This window comes from Pongo pygmaeus, chromosome 1 (assembly GCF_028885625.2).
Source record: "Pongo pygmaeus isolate AG05252 chromosome 1, NHGRI_mPonPyg2-v2.0_pri, whole genome shotgun sequence".
Lineage (NCBI taxonomy): Eukaryota > Metazoa > Chordata > Mammalia > Primates > Hominidae > Pongo > Pongo pygmaeus.
The window spans coordinates 74432934-74455950 of NC_072373.2; the positions used below are offsets into that span (position 1 = coordinate 74432934).

The window sequence follows — 23017 nt, forward strand, 5'->3', positions numbered from 1 at the left end:
ATAAAATATATAAGATTACAAAGGAAACTGCATTTTTTATTGAAATATTGCTATCAAAATATTTAAAAAACAGATTTGTGGTATAGTAATATATGTGTTTCTTTCTTAACACAGTAAATAACAAGATCTGCTGGCAGGTCTAATAACTACTGTGATTCTGAAGTTATTAATAAGCTTAAACAATGTTTCAACATATCTGCAACAACTGTAATGAGATATAAAAATATCTGTGATTTCTATTGGTGAAAAATTATAGTTTCTGCTGATACTACTGTGACTTGTTGCCTACATTTAAAATTAGAGGAGCTGCTAAATTTTAGCTAGAGGTTGGTGAAATTAAAGATGCAGTTTTTTCCGTAAAAGTTCATGGACCCTCTGTGAACCCCAGGATAAGAACCATTGCTATAAAGCTTGATAAAATAATGCTTTCTAAATTCCATCCTTTCTAAAATTTTAAAGTATTTATTTTCTCATTACTAAAGCCAAATATAAACATTATACCAAAATTAAGAAATATAGCTAACACAGTGAGACCCCGTCTCTACTAAAAATACAAAAAAAAAAAAAAAAAATAGCCGGGTGTGTTGGCGAGTGCCTGTAGTCCCAGCTACTTGGGAGGCTGAGGCAGGAGAATGGCGTGAACCTGGGAGGCAGAGCTTGCAGTGAGCCGAGATCGCGCCACTGCACTCCAGCCTGGGCGAAAGAGCGAGACGCCGTCTCGAAGCAACAACAACAACAACAAAAATAAATAAATAAATAAATAAATAAGAAATACAGATTAAGCAGAAAAAGACAAAGATTTAAAAACACCATCCAGAGAGAGCCACTGTTAACATTTGATATAGTAGTTTAACTGTTGAGATGTGGAGCTCATTGCTAATCTATTTTTCAGGCACTGAATCTGCTGCAGGCAGGATTATTAGATTGTAACTTCACTTGGAGGGACATTGAGGAACAGGGAATGCTGATCAGGGACTTCAGCAAAGGGCCAACTCTAAGCACCACAAATATAGGCCAGAAGCTACATGCAGCCCCCTTTCTGGAAAAGGGCTTCTGCCCTTCTCAGCATGGCCCCTGTATTAGCCCGTTCTCACTTTGCTATGAAGAAATACCCAAGACTGGGTAATTTAAAAGGAAAGAGGTTTAATTGACTCACAGTTCCACAGATCAGGAAACTTACAATCATGGTGGAAGGGGAAGGAAACATGTCCTTCTCCACTTGGTGGCAAGAGAGAAAAGTATCAAGCAAAGGGGGAAAAGCCTCTTATAAAACCATCAGATCTCCTGAGAACTCACTCACTATCATAACAGCAGCATGGAGGAAACTGCCCCCATGATTCAATTATCTCCACCTGGTCGAATCCTTGACATGTGGGGATTTTTACAATTCATGGTGAGATTTGGGTGGGGACACAGAGCCAAACCATATCAGCCTCTATAGGCAGGGCAAGCCAGTCTTCACCTTAGCAGCCCAGAAGCCAAGCTAGAATCCTGCAGCCCCTCTAGTACCAGCTGTCCCATGGATCTCAAATCTCTTGTTAGACCTGATGAATGATCTTGTCTGAATCCTGAATTATGAATAATGGAAATTGCTCACTAGATAAAGGATACCAACTGACACCACTTAGAACCTGCCAGACACCCGGGTCAGAGCCCTGATGCACTTGGGCAGTGTGTGAGGACTCATCCAAATAATCCATTCAGAAATCATGAGAATGAGGTAGCACTAAATCTAGGAGGTGTGATACAATCTGCACAAACACACACCTGTGTGTGGATAGTGACACTGTGCAACTCTCTCCGAGGTGAGAAGGTAGTCTGACATATGTTCAGCTGTCCCAAGGAAACTCTAGAAGACTGAAGGCTTAGAATGGCTTGTCTAGTCATTGTCAAACAACTTCTGTGGAGAGTCCACCCCATGTGAATTCAGGATACAAGGGAGGCAGGCCCCAGCTTGCTTTCCTCAACATCCCTCAGGACACCCAACCCTGTGAGTCCTCCAGGAATGGCCAGCCTCAGCCAGGATGGTCCATTGCTCTTGTGTGAGCATGAGGTTGTTGAGCCACCAACATCAACTTAGGGATTTGCTGCACCTCCTGGATGAAACTTCTAAAAGATTGAGGCCAATATCACTCTGGCAACATTTAAAAAGCGCCTCTCTTCTCTTCTCCAGTTCAGACCTTAAAGCAATGTCTTCTGACCTCCAAACCAAGACCTTCCCTGGGAAGAGGAGCAGGTTGTTAATAAAATGCTGCTGGTACAGTCATCAAAATGTGACTGTGTGCTTTCCTGGAGGGACCCTGCAACCCCGTGGTAGCACACCAAGCTTCCTCTATGCCTAGTTAAAGATCACCAACAAAGCTCCTGCATGCAAGGCACCACTCAATTTCAAAATATTTTTAATAAAACAATGTGGAAAGGGCAGCCTGTTCATTTTAATCCTCCACTGGGTCATTCAATTAAACCTGAGATTCTGGGAAAACTTGAACTCCCTGATCATATTTTCCATTAGTAATAATAATAAAAGATAATTATGGAACCTGTCTGTCAGATATTCCAGACACCAGCACCTCCACTTAATTAACTGCTAATTAAGATATGAAAGAACTTCAGCATCTCTCACACATCCTGACTTTATTAAGCCTCAGCAAATCTTCCTCAGGAAACGAGAAACCTAAATAGCCAAGGCTGAGCCCTTCCCTGGATTTACAAAACAGGGTGGTGTCAGGTGAGTGGTGAGGAAGGCTGACTTTGAGGACCAGCCATTTAACTACAGCATTCAGTTGTTACATCATGACTCTGAGAGGAAAGAATGTGGGAGAAGGGAAAGGAACTAACAAGTTTTGAGTTCCTTCCTTCTGCTGCACACTGAGCTACGACTTTTACATGTATTACCTAAGTAAATTCTCATTGCAACTCTGTAAAGAAATATTATTATTCCCATCTTACAGATTAGAAAATAAGTGCTTAGAGGGATTCAGTAAATTCCTTTCCAAGTCTGTGGCTGGTAGGAGCTAGGATTTGAGCCAAATGTTACACTTTTCATTTGTAGTTCCAGGTAGGTACAAGAAAGAGAAATGTCTTTTTCCTTGTCTTTACCATTATTGACAAAGCAAAAGCGCAAAGCATTTGTGGCAGCTAGGCTTCAAGATGACCCCCAGTTGACCTTTGCTTTGTGGCATTCATACCCTTCTGCAGCTTTTTCCCTTATTAAATGGGGCTAACCTGCATACCAATAGAATCTTGCAGAAATGATGGTGAGCTTAGTCTTATAAGACACTGTGGCTTCCACCTTGCACTTTCTCAGATTGTTCACTCTTGGGGAAGCTAGCCACTATGTTGTAAGGACACTCAAGCACCCTTGTAGAAGCCCACATGGGGAGAAGCTGAGGCCTCCTGCAATGACCAATATCACACAAACGAGCCATCTTGGAAGCAGATCCTCTATTCCTACCAGCTTGAAGACTGCAGCCTTCAACATCTTGACTGAAACCTCATGAAAGACCCTGAGCCAGAACCACTCAGATAAACTGCTTCTGAATTCCTGACCCACAGAAATTATGAGATAATAAATGTTTATTATTTTCAACCACTGAGTTTTAGGGTAATTTGTTATGCATCAGTAGATAAATGGAGAATTCATGAACTCCTTACACTCTGCTGAATTGCAAAGCCTTGCCAATACCAGTGGGTCAGAGAAATCCCTCTAAGAAACATTCAAATTTGTATGCCTGAAAGTAGGAGTCTGAAATAACAGCCATCAGGATACCTCCTGGTTGGAAGCCTTGTGAGTTTAGAAGCAGAATATGGGTCACATCACGAACAGTTGCCTAAATTTCCCATTTTCACATTAAGATGACTAAGAACAATTTGAAGGTTGTTCACAATCTGATCCATTGTTCAGCAACCAACTGCTGTGAGAATTGAGAACAAAATGAATTGACCATACTTTGGGGGTATTGGGCAATTTTGTCTATAGCTGATCAGCATCCTTGGGATCAAATCACCATTACTGGAACATCTCCAGCAATTTGCAGTACATCAACCAAAACCTTTCAAGCAACAAGGTTTATACTGGATGTCAAAAAGAACTGTTACTGTAAAGTCTGAAACCTCTGCAGTTTTTGATTGTTGGATCTCACCTGGCCCAGCAGGTGTCTTTCTTCTGAAGTCCATGACTCACCTAAGCCAAAGAGGACAAAAACACAAAGCCCTGGAGAAAAATCTGTGATTGAGATCAACAGAGTCTCTTGGGTTGCACTTTTTGGACTGTCCAGTTCCGCAGCTCTTGCCTAGGCAGTCAGGGGCAGGGAGCCCATGCTACAAAGTCCAAGCCAAGACCCTCTGATGGCCGAACTCACCTGTGTTACAGAGGGGTCAGCACTTGATGAGGAAGGAAAATATAATGCACATTTTCTAGACATATTTCATAGGAAATTTTTTCCAAAGATGAGCTGTTGCAAGTTGACCCCAGATAATGCTGGGCACTGGAAAGTGTACATACAGGTAAATGAGTAGGTTGCAGCATGGACAGAAAGAACACATCCATTTGCTGAAGCTGCTGGACAGTCAGGTCAGCATGCTCTTTACTCTCGTGTATGTCTCTCGGGATGCCACTTCCCCTCTCCCTCGGGTCCCTCTGAAACTGTGTAAGCTAAAAGGATTTGGGACCATGAGCCCTGTACCGCATATTTGTCTAAGCCAATGGTTTTGCCTCTAGAACTTGCTGTTGCAGGAATATATGACTACCTTGTGACACATCAACTTCAAGAATGGCTGTCATAATAATCCTTTGCCTTGTCACCAGTTATATGAATCTATCTTAAGATAAGGCCTTTGTGTGATATCATTAGGGCTGTAGGACTTGTTCATCAAATTAAGTGGATCTACTAGTGAGGTAATGCGTGTTATATCACAAAGGCCAGTATATGAGGTTCACAATGAGCTTCATTCTATCAGAGCAAGTGTGGTAATGACTTCAGGAAGACTGGCACACACATTCCACTTCAGTTTGGCAGTTGCTCAGCCAACAGTTGGAAACCCATTTAAATAAATAAAACTGGTTAAGTGGAAAAGCAGACAGGACTAGAATACAGAAGCCCCACATTCTAGTTCTAGTCCTCTAAATCACTTTGGAGGTGCATGCCCTGACATGTTCCCATGGCCCTCTCCCTCAAGGACAGGGGCTCCTTGCAGGTGGTGGCTGTATCCTCTTCTTCATATTCCCGGTGCCTGGCATGGGCCTGGGTACTCACAAGGCTCTTAGTAAATGGTTGCTGCCAATGACTAAAAAAGTAAATAAGCACACGTACCCACATTCACATACGTATATATGTGGTTAAATTGAGCGTGAAAGGAAGTCTAAAAGGATGTACTCCATGCTGCCAACACAGGGACTGAGGTAATGTGGATGGTGCAGGGAAGGAGAGGAGGTAGAGACAGGCAGGCAATGGAGAAAAAAAAAAAAAAAGAGAGTGCACTAAAAATTCTACATGTATAGTATAATCTTGTAAAAGCATGTGTATGTATGCATAAACAAATTAGAGGAAAAATGATGATGTTTGTATGTTAAGTCAGAGCAAGTTGCAGAGTATTTCAGTTAAAAACTATAAACAAAAACATCCCATATATCTGTTATATATGCATAATTACGTTTAAATGAGCAAAAGGGAGGGTGTATATTTAGGTGCTTTGAGACACCACCCAACTGAGGCACTCAATTCTGCAGCTGCTGGGAGCGTTGGCTGCTGAGAGCGCACAGCTGAGTCCCTTTTCAGGAATCAGCACCAGCCAAAAAGAGCTTCTTTGCCCATCCTCTCCCTGGGGGCAGCCCAGAGCCAAAGATGTGTGGGTGTGTGTGGGGCCCAAAGACCTGGATCCTTTTTCAATGCAGGACAACTCCAACGTTCCCTCTGGCCAGTTCCACTTCCTGTACTTCCCCCAGGTGCTGTAGCCCTCAGGAGTAAGTCTCAGTAAGTCTTCTGTGTGCATATCCAGTCTCAAGCTGTTTCCTGGGAATTATGACAGTGTGGAAGGATACTTACCAGCGTATTAAAATGTTACTTAAGGAACCGAGATTGGGAGAAACGATTAGCGTCTTCTGCATACATTTTTATATTGACTTTTTTATTATAATAAGCATGTGTCACTTTTATAATTTTAGGAATATCAAATGAAGAACTTTAAAATGTAATAAACATGTTAGTTGAATGAGTGAATAACTGTGCCTACATCTAGTTGGAGAAATAGGTAACAATAAAATAGCATGTCAAAAGTACTTAGTGTTTTTAATAAACTCAAGTGAAGGGGATTTTCATAATATTTTTCATGACTTTTGATGTAGTTGGTTCAAAAGATATTGGACCAGCTTTCTGAGAGTGAGGTTAGCACCTCACAGATGAGGATGAGGAAAAGAAAGGTCAGTGGGTAGAAGCAAACAGGAGGGGGAGTTGTAATTCCATGGAAGAAGAGATTTTCTAGTCTCAGAGCTATCTGCCCCCCAGATAGGCTGCAATTTGTGGGCAGCTACCATCTAAATTACACTGTCCAAAGAACCTGCGATTCTTCCATTTGGTGAGCAGCCAGATTAGAATTGGAAGAGAAAAATACCTGGCATTTATATCACCTGCAACACCTCCCAGTCCTGGGCCCTGGCAAGCCCATTGATGACCAGTTCTTTCCCTGTGATGCCACCTCAGAATTATTGTCCCCACTCTCCAGCAGCCACAGTGAATGCACTGGAGTATTCACTCAAGATGGAAAATGTTTGCCCTTCCAGAACTAAATAATCTTTACACTTCTTCCAATTCTGAGGTTTCATGAGGTCCTCCAGGGAAGGTTAATTTATTCACAAATGTCTTAGATGAGCAAGCCTCTACTTCAGCCAAATGCTTGCTTCTTCTTCTCTCAGATGTCACCTGATTTTTGCAAATCCATCCTCTTGAAGCACCTATAAATGATATCCCTGAGGCTCAGTGTCCCATTTGGAGAAGGCTTAGCAGGGTTTGTGAGAAGCAAGCCCTTGAAGGCGTAATTATCGAGCCACCAACTGTGTTGACACATCCTTGGAAATTGTGTAGCAGAGGCCTGGCTGAAGATCTACGTAGGACCCCTGATTACAGAAGCTGACAAATTTGCTTACTCAGAAGGCTCTCACTTAGCAATCAATGCCACTGCTTTTATTGGAGGTTGTTCTAACCTGGGAGAATTACTTTGTTTTGCATGCATTTATTCCTTCTTTGTTGAACTTTTATGCACTGGCATTGTGCTTGGGACAGGAACTAAGGCAGTGAGAAAGTCAAAGATTCTGACCCTGAGGAGTTGGGAGTCCAGAGTGAGCATGGCACAATTAAAGAGGTTTATAGTACATGGAGATTTTCACGACATAGGAATGCTTAGAGTGCCAAGGACATTAAGGACATAAGAGGGGGTCAGGTTGGGGAGGAGGTTTGTATGGGAGGCCTTTTGGAGAGAGTGTCAAGCATTTGTCATAATCAGATCAGCTAAGCATGTTATTACAGTCACTTTCAAAGACCTAAAGCACATTTCTGGATTTATAATCATTCTATAGATTTGTTTACCTCAAATATTTTCCTTTTTATTGAAAACTATGAGAATGAATGAAAGAAAATCAATGAAATAAATGAAAGTCTCTGGAGAGAAAAAGCAACTAAGCAACAATTTTCTTTGCTTTGGAAATTCACATGGTGCACCTACAAATTTATTTTAAAGGAGATGTGGTACTTAGAATAAAAAGGGAAACCAGGGTTTCTTATTTTGAAACCATTAATATATTTCTTCCCTCGCTTATTTCTTTTTCAGGTGGCTGCATCGTTTTAACTGCATAGAGGGCAGGTGTCTTTTGGAATTAGGATTAAAGAACGTGCAGTAAAGAGAAAGCATCGAAGACACCATCACGAAAGGTATCATTTCCTGTGAACATTTGATCATTCATCACTCCCGTGGCCAGTTTGAGGCTTTCATATATAACCGCATATTCCCAGGGATCTGAGACCCTTTGTTACTGAAACAACACCCTGGGGGCTAGTCTCCTTGAAATGAGGTGGTCAACAGCATTAGCTCCTCTGGGCTTCATGCAGTCTCTGAAAAAGCTAGAGAAACTGAGTACCAAGGCTTTGGCTTCTCATAAAATATTTCTGAATGCATTTCATGATGCGGTTGGTAATAAAAGTGTGTTTCTGCGCTCAGTCCCTCCAAGAAGCTAGACTTGACTCCCAGCCTGCCCATGCCTGCACTGGGCCCGCATGAATCAGTGCTAAATTATTCACCAGTCTCACTCTAAAATTTCTGGAGTTCCAAAACCCCTAAGAAAGTATTATGAAAAAAATATCCATCTCTTTATCTCTATCCATAACTATATGGCTGGAGGAAAAACCTGTCATTTTATTTCCTTTAATTTAAAAGCTTTCCTAATTCCTTTTTCATACCACATATATATGTCTAAAGAATTTTCAGGTTGAAATAATAACCTCTAAAAAATGGTCCACAGGAGAAGGCTGTTAGGATTCATAGAGTTGGCAGGCACAGTGAATATTTTGCTCCTTTAATAACTTTCCATGGCACTCAAACTTGATATACTGAACTGGGAACTTCTCAAACAGGTGTGGCCCTTTTTTATTGCACAAAACAATAATATAGCCACCAGTCTTCTCTCTGTGTTTGTTATACAATTGCTTAAGTTTTTTGAGAAAAGTTTGTTCAGGAGCTCATTTTCTTCCTTAGACTCACTGCAGTCTCAGTATCCATCATGCTACTCTACAGATTTAAGGCAAGTCTTTTCTGAAGCCCCATGTTTGAATCAGCCCAGAACACCCTCAGTGGCAGCCTGCCTCCCTTGGGGGCACTTGACTACAAAGTACCCCATGCCATTTAAAACACCTTTGAACATTCCAATTCACAAGAGACATCATCACATCACGCTGGCTATCAACCATTCACACTTAAGGGAGACTTGGTTAATTTCTTGCTTCTAGGATACCAGCGGGTTCAGATCAAGTTCTCTGCAACCAAGCAGAGCTGAAAGGTGGACCAGGGTGTACCAGCGGCTAAGGGCTAAGGGTGCCTGTCATGAAAGCAACACTGGCAGTGTATTACAATGAAGACATTTTTACTGACCTGCACTCTGCTCAGGGAAAGCACTTGTGTGGTTAAAAGAATATTTGACAAACTATGCTGATTAAATCTCAAAGCCACCTCCTGGCACAGAGGGCAGTCCATCTTTCCCGGCCAAGCCTGTCACATGTGTCTGAACCACCTCACAGGAGAACATAGCTTGTCCAGATTAGTCCCCTCCCACACACTTACAAATCACTTTTCACTAGCATGGCTTGGTGTTGGAATTGCAGGAGTTACCAAATAGGTAGGCAGCCAGGTCCCCTCATGGCTGCTTGGCAATTCAAACCCAGGTGCTCACAGGCTGGCCTAAACTGCCTTGCTCGCCTGCTTCTATCTCACCTTCATTTCCCATGCATTCGAAGCAGCTTATTTTAAAAGCTGATTAGATGAGCCCTTAATAACATTAGAATTTAAATGGTCCCAGATAGGTTTTCAGCTTCTTGCCAAATTGAGATAAATGTGATATTTGGGGAGTTGAGCTCCCAGCTTCAAGCCTGCTCTGTACTGCAGACAGGTTTTGAAGTACCATATTACCTTCTCCCGTTTTGCAGCCTAAAACTGGGTTTGTGTGTGTCCATAAGGTGCTCTTCCTCTCCAAAGGTCTGTGATTCTCTGTGTAGATATGTCTCCATGATCATGCATTTTCAAAAAATGGTAATTTGGGGGAAGGGGCCCAGGACAGAGTTCTAGCTTTCAATTGTGATAATCTATGGAAAAGCTTCACTCTATACCCCCACGCCTTATGATAACTTTCAGTTCCAGACAATAACCTTTATTGAGCAACTGTTATTTAGCCATTTACTTTGATATTAATGCTGTTAGTACCTGACTTTGGCTGAGAATAATGTAAGATAGTCAGAAATATGAATGTTTCACTTTATGAATATGTTCAGCACCCACTGTAACTCTTACGAGTGGGTTCACTCCCAAAAAGGAAAAACACACTTATCAAGCCAAATAGATATAGCCTTTCAACTTAATACCCTTCTGTCAGATTTTATAAAAATAAAAGCAAAATGGGAAAGGGGAATTTAAAAAAACAAGCAAAAGTGGACGTAAACAAATGGTTCAATGTTTAGGTAAATGTATTCTTACAGACAAATAAACTGAGTTATCTGCTTGCTATATTGCCCCGGCCAAACTAGGCACCTGGCTATCCCCAGAGTTAAATCTTGAAACTCCTAAAAACACAATTTGCCCTTCTGGATATGGGTGGTCATGAAAGAAGTGTCCCTGAATTTAAGCTTCTTTGTGAAATGCTTAACAAATGTAGCTGCTCTTACAGACTTTCAAGAGAAGCTAAACCTTGAGCTTAACCCTTGAGCATTAGCACTCAGGTGGGGAACGACTGCCCACCGTATCTCCCTGGAGGGATGTTGAGGACTCCAAGGAGCCAGGTAGGTGAAGGAGGGGACCTGGGGCTTGAGCATAGCTGTGGGCAAACCCACTTTTCCTGCACTGGCCCTGCCAGTCCAAAGCTCACCCCAGACTTCAGGGACTCTTGAGGGGTTTCAGGAGGAAATTACTTGTAATCCATTTAAACTATGGCTTTGATCAGAAACTACAGTTAGAGTGTAAATGTCTGCTTTGCTGTGTGATAAAACCAGGTTGAGGAGGCTGAGCAAAGTACAACTCCAGAATTGCAGTGTTTGACTCTATGCCAAACCTCTGATCAGTCAGAGCTCAAATGGCTGTTCCCTATGTGTATTAGTCTGTTCTCACACTTCTGTAAAGAACTGCCTGGGACTGGGTAATTTATAAAGGAAAGAGGTTTAATTGACTCACAGTTCAGCATGGTTGGGGAGGCCTCAGGAAACTTACAAGCATGGCAGAAGGGGAAGCAAACATGTCCTTCTTCATATGATGGCAGGAAGGAGAAGTGCCAAGCAAAAAGGGAAAAGCCCCTTATAAAACTGTCAGATCTCAGGAAAACTCACTCACCATCATGAGAATAGCAGCATAGAGGTAACCGCCCACATGATTCAAGTACCTCCCACTAGGTCCCTCCCATGACATGTGGGAATTATAGGAACTGCAATTCAAGATGAGATGTGGGTGGGGACACAGCCAAACCATATCACTATGGAAGGGGAAAGAGGAGTATCAGAGGAGGTCTTGGCAGAGCCTCCATGCCTTGGCCCACCCATGTCTTGGGAAATTAAGCATTCCGTGCCATTGTGACAAGGCTTTCATTAAGACCATATTATCTAACAGGCGACTGCTTGTCCAAGTACCTTCCTAGTACTTGTGTTTGCTCTCAACATCTTGTGCTTTACATGTGCAAAATGTAATGGCATTGGATGCATCAACTGGCAGTTTACATGCAAACTCACCTCCTCCTTCGCTAAGCCTGGAGCTATAAAGAGCTTGTTCAATTTCACTCTCCTTCTCAGAATGCTTCTGTGCAATCATCCTGCCCAACTTGCTTTTGTCCTGTCTCTGGAGAGAAAGGGTTCCTCCTGGCCACAACTAATTCTTCCACTGAGTCCTTGGTCTCTTCCTTACCCTTCTCCTCTATAGCCTGATCCACCCATTGCTCTCCTTTCCTCACTTGCATTTTCTCTCACTCTCTTTAAGTTCTTTTTCTTCTGCTTGTAAACAATACTTGGTCTCCATTAAAACAAACAAACAAAAAGCTTTCCCTTGATTTCCTGATTCTCTCTCTCTTTCTCTTGTCCTGGATTCCAGGGAAGAACATTCTACCTTCACTTCTCACCATTTACTTATCCCTGAATCCTATGGAAAGCAGTGCATCCTACCTACCCGTGCAACAAATTCAACCTAATTCGGCAGACATGCAAGTAGCATATACTAGGTGCCACACCCTGTCTGGACTCTGAACACAAGAAGGACACACTCTTACAAGGAAGGCAAGGCATGCCTCCCCCACGCCTAACTACAGTGTGATAGTGAGATGGTGAAGCTATGCACTGTAGAGAGGCAGGGTGAGAATCATCAGCCCTGTCTTGGGGGAGGGGGCAGCAAGGAAAGTGTCAAAGGAGTTCTCCAGCAAATGGGGGACCCATGAAGAGAAACGAGAAAAAGAGAGAAGAGGGAGGCCAGTCCAGTAGGAGGAGCAGCATGGGCAAGGTCATTGAGATCATGGGGCCCAAGCAGCCTGACGTGTAGAAGGCGCTATGTACATGGCAGGGAGGCAAGGAGTATGGAGGCTTCACAGAATGACAGACATTTAGACTTTGAGTGGAGATCTGAGAAACTTTAACCCTTTTCTTGCAGACAATGGGAACAATAGAGGGTTTAAAGGCAGGAGTGACATAATCAGGTTGCCTTTAGAAAGATCACTCAGGACACAGCAATTAGAGGGGGAGATGAGATAGGAAGTTGCTCTAATAGTCCAGATGAGAGGTGATAAGGACCTCAACCAAAATAACCTGTGCTAGGGATGGAGAAGAGGGGATTCTAACGTAATCTCCTCCATTCTCCACAAATCCACCCAAACAGATGTTATCTCTTCTGCACTAAACCCTCAGAGCATGTATTGTACTTTTTCTTACTGTGCTTATTCAACTTGTATTGCAGTCATTTGTGTATTTCTCTAATGTTCCTTATCAAATTGTATCTTTGTCTCCCTTTCCTCAAATTACAGTACCTTGAATTGAATTTTCAAGGGCTTCAAACCATGAATAATTGAGGAATCCGCCATGTATAAGTGCTCATCATTTGCATAATAGTGTAAACAAGCTTATAAATTTATTTTTATTTTTCACATTATTTTTGTTATCCCACAATGCCCCACTATCTTTGTAGTTCTTCAGGTTTTGGGGAAATAGTAAACAAGTATTCGCTAATACACACAAGCGACAGAGGCGCTGCTGGATTCTCACCTCCCCAGTCAAGGGAAGTGGTTGAAAGGAGAGAACAGATGATTGCATTGATTGAGTATGAAAACCATGTACAAATATTGAGAAATATGCTGTCTAAAGAGACAGAGAATTGCAGAGCACACTGCATAATGGGACCCACGCGCAGAGTCCCGAAGGTCAATGTGCAGATACAAATTGATTAAGCTAAGTACTTACTGAAATTGCTTTCCAACATACAGATGAGAATTGATCATAAGCAGGACCCATATTTATGGTGAAAAAGCTTTATAAAATTATCCATTGGTATGTCATAAAGGCAAATTTAAATTGTCTGGATTTCCCCAAATGAAAGTATCTATATTGTTAACAAATATGTCATAACGAGTGAACCAGTACTTACAATTTTGTGATCGAGTTTCTTTATGTGTGGACTTAAGTGGCCTCATAACAGCTTTATTTTTTTTTGGCATCTTTTTACAACCCTGAGGTTAGCCTCTCTGTCTCATGCCAAACCAAATGATTCTTTTTTTTTCCTCCAGTACTACATATTGTGTCAACTTCATTGTTTTGCCTACAGATTGTAGTTTTGCATAAGTTCTGTTTAAGAAACCAATTTATTTTTTATTTTTTATTTCCATAAGTTATTGGAGAACAGTTGGTGTTTGGTTACATGAGTAAGTTCTTTAGTGGTGATTTGTGAGATTTTGGTGCACCCATCACCTAAGCAGTATATGCTGCACCCAATTTGTAGTCTTTCATCCCCCATCCCCTTCCTACGCTTTCCTGCTGAGTGCCCAAAGTCCATTGTGTCATTCTTATGCCTTTGCATCCTCATAGCTTAGCTCCCACTTATGAGTGAGAATGTATGATGTTTCAAACCAAAAGACTCTGATTGGCCATGAGTTAGCCCTATCTACTGTGGTACCCGAGTTTTCACTCTTAGACACAATCCCTAGCTCTAGGAAACTAGGAGTCAGAAATCTTCTAAGCCCACATGGCATCCAGCACACTTAAGCAGTGGCTTTGAGTGCCGCCAGCCTGTGGCATTTAGGCAGGAGAAAAGAAAAGGAGAAGTTGAGTGGGGTGGATAAAAGGAAATGCAAGGCAGCTAAAGGAAAATTAAGAGAAAGGAGTAGAAGGCATAGTTAAGCAAGTCTTTGTTGAGTAATTTTTGTGTCAAATATAAAAGTATGCATCACAGGCCACACAAAAGAAGTATGTATCGTGCTTGCTGCACTCCAAGGGCTAAGAATTTATCCAAGAGGGCAATTCTAAACCCAGGAAACAAACAAAATAGCAGTGCATGACAATATAATCAAGCCCTAAATACTACTTCCTGGCATTGGCTGTGTTATAGTAGTGAAAGCAGAAATAGGGCAAGTGTCACAGGGTTCATGGGAGTGGAGGAGACCAGAAAAAACCTCACGGGAGAGGCCACAAGCATTGAGCTGGGCCTTGAAAATAGAGGTGATACAAACCCAGGAGGGCCGAATGAGCATGACACCTCAGACTATGAAAAAAAGTAAGAGGAAAAAAGTAAGAACAAAAGGAGGAGACGAAAGAGAAGAGAAAACAGAAAAAGTTTCTGAGGATTTTGATGGTAGAGCAGCTGCCACTTACGTCTCCCTGGGCACCTGTGCCAACCCTTGGATTGCCTTGGCCAAAGACCAACAATTTAGAGGCAGAAAATATTTCTGTGGTCCCAGTCATCTATGCAGAATTGGACCAGAGCCAGTCAGTTTTTGTTGCCTCAGTAATCACAAAGTGAGGCATCTTTTTCCTCATGTTTACTTGAGAGGAATGCTGTTTACACTGAAAACATCACACCCTTCAGAGTGACCATTGACAACTGAATTCTCATATGACTAACAATTGGGTGTAAAGGACCCACAGAAGCTCCACAACAAATGAGATGGCTTCATTAGCTGGAGGTTCTAGGAGGCTCTGTGAGAAACGAAGAGATTGGTAAAGTAAGGACAATATATTAAATACATTTCAAAGGGTTCTATGGAGAGCAGGATATCGCCAAAAAAAATGTGTTTTGATTGGCACAGTGGAATTTCCCTGCCCCTCAAATTACCCTCCATCCCATCCTCATCCCCACCCAAATTTTAAGAAAAGGACACAAACTAACAAATGAGTAGCACCAGTTCTGCCATGTTGTCTTAAATCCTACTATTTGAGGTATGTTCTTGACAAGGTGTTGCCTCTTCCAGATTTCCCTTCAGAAAGGTAGGTGTCCTCTGAGAGACCTGTTTATCCACAATGGAATGCTAGTTATGTTAGTAGAATTTCTGTCTAAGGGCCACAGAAGGAGGAAAAAGCAGAGAAGAGGAGAAATAAGGATGAAACCAGAGGGAAAAATAATTTTAGAACATGGCACCCTGCTAGGAAAGGCAGGATTGAGGGTGATGGATGCAAATGGTGGACACGGATGGCTAATGAGGAGAAGGAGGGGAGAAAATATAGCCACAAGGAGAGAGAGAGAGAGAGAGAGAGAGAGAGAGAGAAGAGCAGGAAAATCACAATGCAACAAAGCCAGAATCAAACTCTGTATCCTTGGCCATGTGGCCTGGAGCAGCCCTGACCGATTGGATAGCTCCAACATTAAAGTTGGACATGTTCAAGTGCCACCTGAGAAGGCTCAGCATTGTTTAATATGGAAAAACAGAGCAGGGCTATTTGTGAGGTTGGCCAGGTGGCAGGGTGAATATACGAGTATGTGGCTAAGTCCAGCAGTGGCAAAACCACAGCAAGTTGTTTGTTAGGCTTGAGGAAGAAAATGCCTAGAAATCAGCCTCAGTGCAGAACAACTGTGGCCAGGGCCAAGGGAGTGCCACGCTTCTCTGCTGAGTCAGCAGAGAACAATAAAGCTGGAAGATGATTTAAGAATTGTAGTGTAAGGATTCTGTCAGAACTCTGTTCATCTGATACCAGAATCACAGACCCATCAAATGCTCAGTCTAGGACTTTAGAGCTCATTCTACCTCAACCCTCATTCTCAAGCTAGGGAAAAAATAGAGTCCTGAGAGGAGTTAAGATTTATCAAGTGCTTTCTATATGCTAAGCACTTTTTGATTACTTTACGTGTATTCACTCATTTACTCCTCCTAACAACCAACAATAGTAGGAAATATTACTGTCTCCATTTTATAGATAAGAAAATCCAGATGCAGAAAAGCTAAATAATTTGCATGAATTCAAACAACTTAGTAAGTGGAAGAACAGGGATTTGAACCCAAGTAGTTTGAGTCCAGGGCTCCTTCACACAAGCACTGCCCTGAATGATTTATCCAAGACCATACAACCAGACACCAGGAAGGAAATCAGGCAGCCTTTTGTGAGTTGAATCTTGTCACTTCCAAGTTAGGGTGTAAATATCACTTGTACAATGATGAAGGCATGTTAGGGGAGAAGTCACAATAATTGTGGTGGCAAAAAGACCACGATTCCTTGTGGGAGCTGAGGGCTGTTCTGAAAGGAAAGCAGGGCACCCCAGTGGAGCAGCCTATCTCTCCTTCATCAGAAGAGGTAATGAATTGTAATGGAGCCACTGCAATTGAAGCTGTGATAATTATTGTGATAATGGCCAAGAAATGGAAGAGCAGATGCATCTCTCCATGAAGAGGAAGAGCTTGAGGTAATGAAATGGTAAAAAGTATATCGATGAGGTTTTGATAGTGATCAATGCAACAGCAATAGACTGCAAGTGTAAAGATAAAGGAAGCGTGGTGATGCATTTTTGGTCCTTCAATCAACCACGCCTGCTGAATGCTAACTTTGTCCAGATGCTAAGTGCTCTTGGAAGGAAATGAGGTCTAGTCCACCATGAGCTCAAAATTTAATGGATAACACGGGACAATTGTAAACAATTTCCTTTCCCTGAACACACACACTGGAAGATCAGAAATGCCGGTATGCACTGCAGTTATATTAGTATGGCCTTGAATTGCCTTAAGGAAGACATTGGTAGTTAGAATTCTTAGAGTCAGAGCGGTAACTGTAACAGAGGACTGTGTTTGTGTCTTTAAGATGAGGATTATTACTGTCTGGCTGTTACAGAAAGAGAAATGAGGATGCAGGAGTGAGTTGTAAATAAGAGTGACAATGGCAATAGTGAAACTGCTGTAGAAAGTGGTGGAATTTTGTAGTTAACATGATTTGGTGAAAGAAAAGAAGGGAATTCTAACATTAATGGAGATGTTGGACTACATGTCCAGTGTGTAATAGAGGTGCCTGTAGCTTTATCAAAGGTGGCCAGGTTCTTGCATGGCGGAGGGGTGGATAAAGACATTGAAATTTGTTATGGTAGCAATTATGATTGTAACTTAGGTAATAATAAAGATAATGGACCTGTAATTGAAAAGCTGGTGGCTGTAAAGGAGAAGGTGAGGGCAACCGAAATGTAGAGGGGGGTGATAAGGGAGGTAATGGTGGCTATGTGAAAGATAATGGAGTTATAATGTAGATGATGCTAAAAGGTAATGGAGTTATAATGAGATGATGACTACAGAATGGGGGGAAAAGGATGATCATCTTAATGGCAGCAAGAGGGACGGTGTGATACAGGTGAGAATTGTATGCAGAGCATTCATCATGACAGCTAGAGCTGTGGGTGACCAGGAAAATAACGAACAGCTACACTCAAAGTTCTCATTACAGCAGGAGTTCTAATGGACCCTGGAATATGATAATGACATTAATGGAAAAGATGATGACCCCATGAAAATCAGGAGCCTTGTGATGGTATTTAGGACTGTAGGGGGAGACATGAGAGGAGGAATGGGGATGGGATCGAGGACAGACCTGTGTGGACATATTTGTGTGTCCCAAGACTGCGCAGTCTGAGAGACGTTCACTAGACCTGGCCCTGTGGGTGACTTGGCTTAATGCAGCTGCTCTTGCTTGTACAAGGCATTTGTTGTGCATGAAGCCAGTCCAGGATGAACAGACCTAGCAGAAGCAGCAATTCAAGCTTGCAATCTAAATTTTGTCCTTAAGTCATGACAATACACGTGATTACAGATGTGTAAACACATCTGCTTACAGAAGTATTATATTTCAATGTAATATCTGGGAGATCTGTGAGTTTTCAGAAGAAGTGAATGAATGAAGGGGATATTTATTTATGTATTTATTGACTTAAACCATCAACACTCCTCCTAAGTAGAGAATTAGGAGCTTGTTACTCCAAGGCTCTGCAGTTCTTTCTTGTGCTTGCCTAGCACACTGGGCTCTGGGAAGGAACCCAGGGAATGGGTATGCACTAGGATCTCCAGTGCTGCTGGTGTTTCCGTGCTGAGCAGCCTGGAAACATGCACAGTGGGTAGACTAGCTAAAAACAGACAAATGATCCCAGACCCACATCACACATGCGGAGATGTGAGTAAGACACACAGCAAATAAAGGGATCAGAGTCAGCTAAAGAAACTTATCATCTGTGCAAGGAAGTGTGTATGAAACACAGGTTCTCTGCCTCTGGGACTGAATGCTACCTTTTTGACCAACTATACTAAAACCAAAACCAGTAGGACAGCTTTTACAAAAATACAGATTCCTAGGTCTCACCTCATGGCGAGTCCAGTTCTATCGGTTGGGGACTGGCCTAGGAATCTGTATTTTTAAAAATTCCCATGAAATTATTCCATTTTTTCAACCGCCTAAATGCCAACCTGTGTCCCTTATAATAGGGAAGAGGTAGAGAAGGCATATTTCCTGGGAGTAGGACAAACCAAACTTTTGAGATCAGTCCTTACAGTGGGATATGGGTAGAAAAAAATCATCCTCCACCTGCCTATTCCTCCATCTGCACATGGGTGTACTTTTCCCCTGTGAAGTCACACAATTGACTTACACAGTCTCCCAGAAAAGAACTCCTAGAATACCACTATGGCAATAGGCAGCACTGAGCCACAGGCCCCTATTTTTTCTGGAATATAAAGATAAAGCAGTACAGGAGCTGAAGCATATGTGAGAAGAGCAGAGGAGGAAATGTTGGGGGGAGGTAGGGGAAAGTGTCCAGAAAAGATATTTCAGCACCTCTACTTGTGGGGATGGATATGGATTTAGAGGTGAGGGGTTGGCACCACTGTGCTGTATTTGAAGGTCTCTCTCTCTCTCTCTCTCTCTCTCTCTCTCAGCTTTCAGACGTACTAATATGTGCTTCAGAATTCTCAGGGATTAAAAAGTGTCAAAATCATGAAAATATTCAATTTATGTCTTGGGAAGTACAAATTATCTCTGTCCTTATATGACATATAAGTTGTGCACGTGTCCACATGTTTATTCTTCTATCAACAAAGAAAACAGGTATAATTACTAAACAATGCACTACAAATAAAATGTATTTTTTCAATTTCTGAACAAAATAATAGAATATTTATTAATAGATAGTGCCCTAATTCTTCCTGTTCCCTCCAACTCAAACTCTTAAATCAGCAGCTAACTGAAAGATCCTAGCATACTGCCATAGTCACTTTGGAAAAGCTCAGGTCCTGCTGGCATCAGTCTGCCTGGATCTGTTTCAGAGAAACAGAAACCCAGAAAGGAGTGGTGAAGTTCAACCCCTGCTTGATCCATATGGGAATGGTTCAAGCAATTAGATTGAGGGTGTGTCAGGGAGCGATATCATGGGCATGGTCATTTCTCCCTCTCTCCTTGGTCCCCAACCTTATCAGGAAGTGGACCACACAGTCCCTTAGAAACCATTCCTCATTTTTCCAGGATGCTGACCCACCACTTGAGAAGTACCACTTTCCTCCTGGGCCACGCTGTCATTTGTTAGCTGCTAATCATTCGTTAACCTTCCAGGTACTTTGCGGAAACCAGGACCTTGCCTCATTTGCAAAGGTGGTTCACTGGGTCTCCCCTTAATAAAATTACATCTTCAGAAAACAAATCATTTGTATCAAATACAACCCCATGGCTTCCTCTTATGTTAATCATTTCAGGCAGGTGCTATTAGGTAATTCAATCACTACGTTACAGAAAGCCACTACTGAATTAATGAGGAATAAACTCGAATTCTGAATAAGAAATTTTCTGAATAAATGGTTCTGAATAAAAAACCAAGAGCCAAGCCTATAATCACAACAGACGGCAACAATATAAAATTGGATATTAAACAGTCCTCACATCCATCCATTCTTAGTCCACAAACTCTTTTGGAGCCTAAAGAACATATTGCAGCCACCAACAAGAACCTTCCATGTTTGCCACTTTCCTACTATTTTCTTCATGCTTTTTCAAGTGAGCTGGATACATTTTGAAGCCCTCATCCCAATTTAGAATATACTTTAGTTTAGTCCTAAGGTGAGTCTTTTCTTAAAAAGAGCATCCATGCCTGTAGCCCCATTCAGACTCTGAAATTCCCTTTGTTCCCATCTGGCCTACTTGCATCCAGACTCCCTCCCGTCAGGACACTTTCCCCACAGCACCCTAGTGGCTGTTCACGTCCCTGCCTAACACTCACTAACCATTTTCACTGTTTTCACTTTCTTAGCAAGGAATGCACAACAATTCGGGACCAGGCTTGTCTTTCCAGCCTCATCTCTTCTTAGACCCCTATAGGAATGCACCCTGTATTCTGGCCACACCCAAGTCCAGAATGTTCTATGCTCTTTCTTAGTGCCATGTTGTTCCTTGCACTAGAGTGCCTGCTCCAAACTAATTCTCTCCTTTTAAAGTTCATCCTGAACATTGCCTCCTCCTCAAACCCTCTCTGACTCCCTCTTTACCCCCAAACCTAGACTGAATTAGGCACCCATATTTCCTTAGCATCTGAGGGCGGAGCTCAATTATTGAACAGAGCATTCAATACTATATGCGGGAGCACAGATCTTTCTCTTCAACTAGATTGACATCTCCTCGAGAGTAAGACTACACAGTGTTTCACCTTGTATTGTCAAGGCTGGGCATAGGGTAGATGCATAGCAAATATTTGATGGATGAATGAATGGGCCAATGACTGAATACATGAAATAATGACTGAATAAATAAATACACCTGATCACATGATTTATGCTAATTCCAGCAGCCACACTTCCATTCTCCAGCTCTGGGCAGAAGCATTTTAAAAGTTTATTTTCATAACCTGACATTCAGTTGGTGAAGACTTGGCCCAGAACGAGTGGGTCTCCCCACAGTAAGTGACACCATTGCAACTTCTTTATCCTCCCACTCTTTATCTGAAAAAAAAAATAGACTGGGCAGCATGGACGAGATGTTTCCCTGCAGCAGGAAACCACTATTAGCACAAACCACGTGGTGACCATGTTGCCTTCCTCAGGGGCAGGCATCCAGCCCCACAGGAAATCTCCCCCACTCTGCACACTGCATCTGGTTTTCACAGAGCTGTGGTCGCCTGGCATTTATCATGCTGTGCTTCATCAGAGATTTAATCAGGTCTGAGTTTTTAACAACGTGCTCGTCATGCTCACTTAATTTAAAATCAAGCCTGTTCAGGCATTAGTTGGTCCTATTCACTCAGTCTGGTAGTTTTGGCATTTAAAACTTTAGACTTTTTCATCAAGGTACACTACGTTTTTGCCAAGCATCTCCCTACACAAAAACCTCTCAGGCTGGTTCCCTAGTTGAATAGTCCAGCTGCTGTAAGAGAAGTATCTGTGTATTCGTTTCCTGTTGATGCCATAACAGATGACCACAGACTTCGTGGCTGAAAACAATAAAAATGTATTATCTTACTGCTCTGTAGGTCAGACACAGGTCACACCGAGCTATTGCCAAGGTGTTGGCAGGGCTGCATTCTTTCTGGAGGCTCTGGGGGAGAACCTGTTTTCTTGCATTTTCCATGCAGGGTACAGGCTACCCATGCTCTTTGGCTGGTGCCCTCTTCCTCCATATCAAAGCCAGCAATGGCTGATGGAGTTCTCACATAGCATCACTCTGTTTTCCTCTTCTGCCTCCCTCTTCCACTTTTAGGGACCCTTGTGATTACACTAGGAATACCCAGTTCATCAGGTTAATCTCCCTATTTTAAGGTCAACTAATGAGCAACTTTAAGTCCTCTTTGCTATATAAGGTAGCATATTCACAGATTCCAGAGACTAAGGTATGCGTGTCTTTGAGGGGTCATTATTCTGCCCATCACAACCTATATGACTCTGGACCTCTGGAAGTGATACTTTACATAACCTCATGGGTCCAGTGTGGACCTTCCAACGGTGACATCAGAGTCACCTGGAAGCTTTTTAAAAATGCAGATACTCCAAACCCATCCCAGACCTTCAGAATCAGAATCTACATTTTCACAAATTTCCCAGGGATTAGATGTGCATGTGCGGTGAGTTTGAGAAGCCCTCTCCAGAGGTTCCCTGAGCAGGCAGAGGAAAGAGCTTAGACTCTGGTGTTGAAAAATGATTTTACCTGGAAACATGTAATAAGGAACGGGTCCTGAGGAGCCCAGTCAATAGCACCCCTCTTCCCTGTCAGAGCTCTGAACAAATAGAAATGTAAGAAAAAGAAGGGAGCCAGATAGAGACCTAGATTTCACATTGGTAAACTGATATTTGATGATGTTACTTTTGCCTGCACCTATAACATTGAACCTTGAGGTGAGGAGGGCTTCTTCCTAACCAGTCACAGCAGCACTGCACTGGAGAGGGTCCCTGCCCTGCAGCCCCCTGCAGGCAGGGACAGACTATGTGGAGAGGGATTTCTAGGAAGGAGGAGTGCATCTGAGAGCACCTGCTCTCTGCAGGCAGACCAACTCCAAAAAGGAAGAAGAAGAACCTAGACTACATGTTTTCGATTTCTTTTTCCAAACTTAGCAAGCAGGTAGATCACTAGTGAATAAGGGGATGGAGATGAGACAGGAGAGTTACAGCTCATAGAGCTGCCTCCATATGGGAGGAAACATCAGGAGATGAATCAACATTTCCTCCAATAAATAATGCCTACATCACAGTGTAGTGGGGAAGACAGAGAGACAGCCCACGCGGAAGCACCTGATGCACAGCAGGAATCCCATTACAAGGATTACTATGTTATCCACCAAGTCAAAACCTGGCAACCCATCAGAACATCCTAAGAACTTGTTA

The 23017-nt window shown here is 42.4% G+C and overlaps 1 protein-coding gene across 3 annotated transcripts in view; it reads left to right on the forward strand.

Annotated features, from left to right (window-relative positions):
* Positions 1–23017, forward strand: part of TNR (tenascin R) — a 435764-nt gene that overhangs the window by 217365 nt on the left and 195382 nt on the right. For all 3 annotated transcript variants that reach the window (XM_054447885.2, XM_054447893.2, XM_054447876.2), the window contains exon 2: positions 7822–7922. The gene's annotated coding sequence lies outside the window, so the exon portion shown is untranslated. The remainder of the gene's footprint in view (positions 1–7821; positions 7923–23017) is intronic.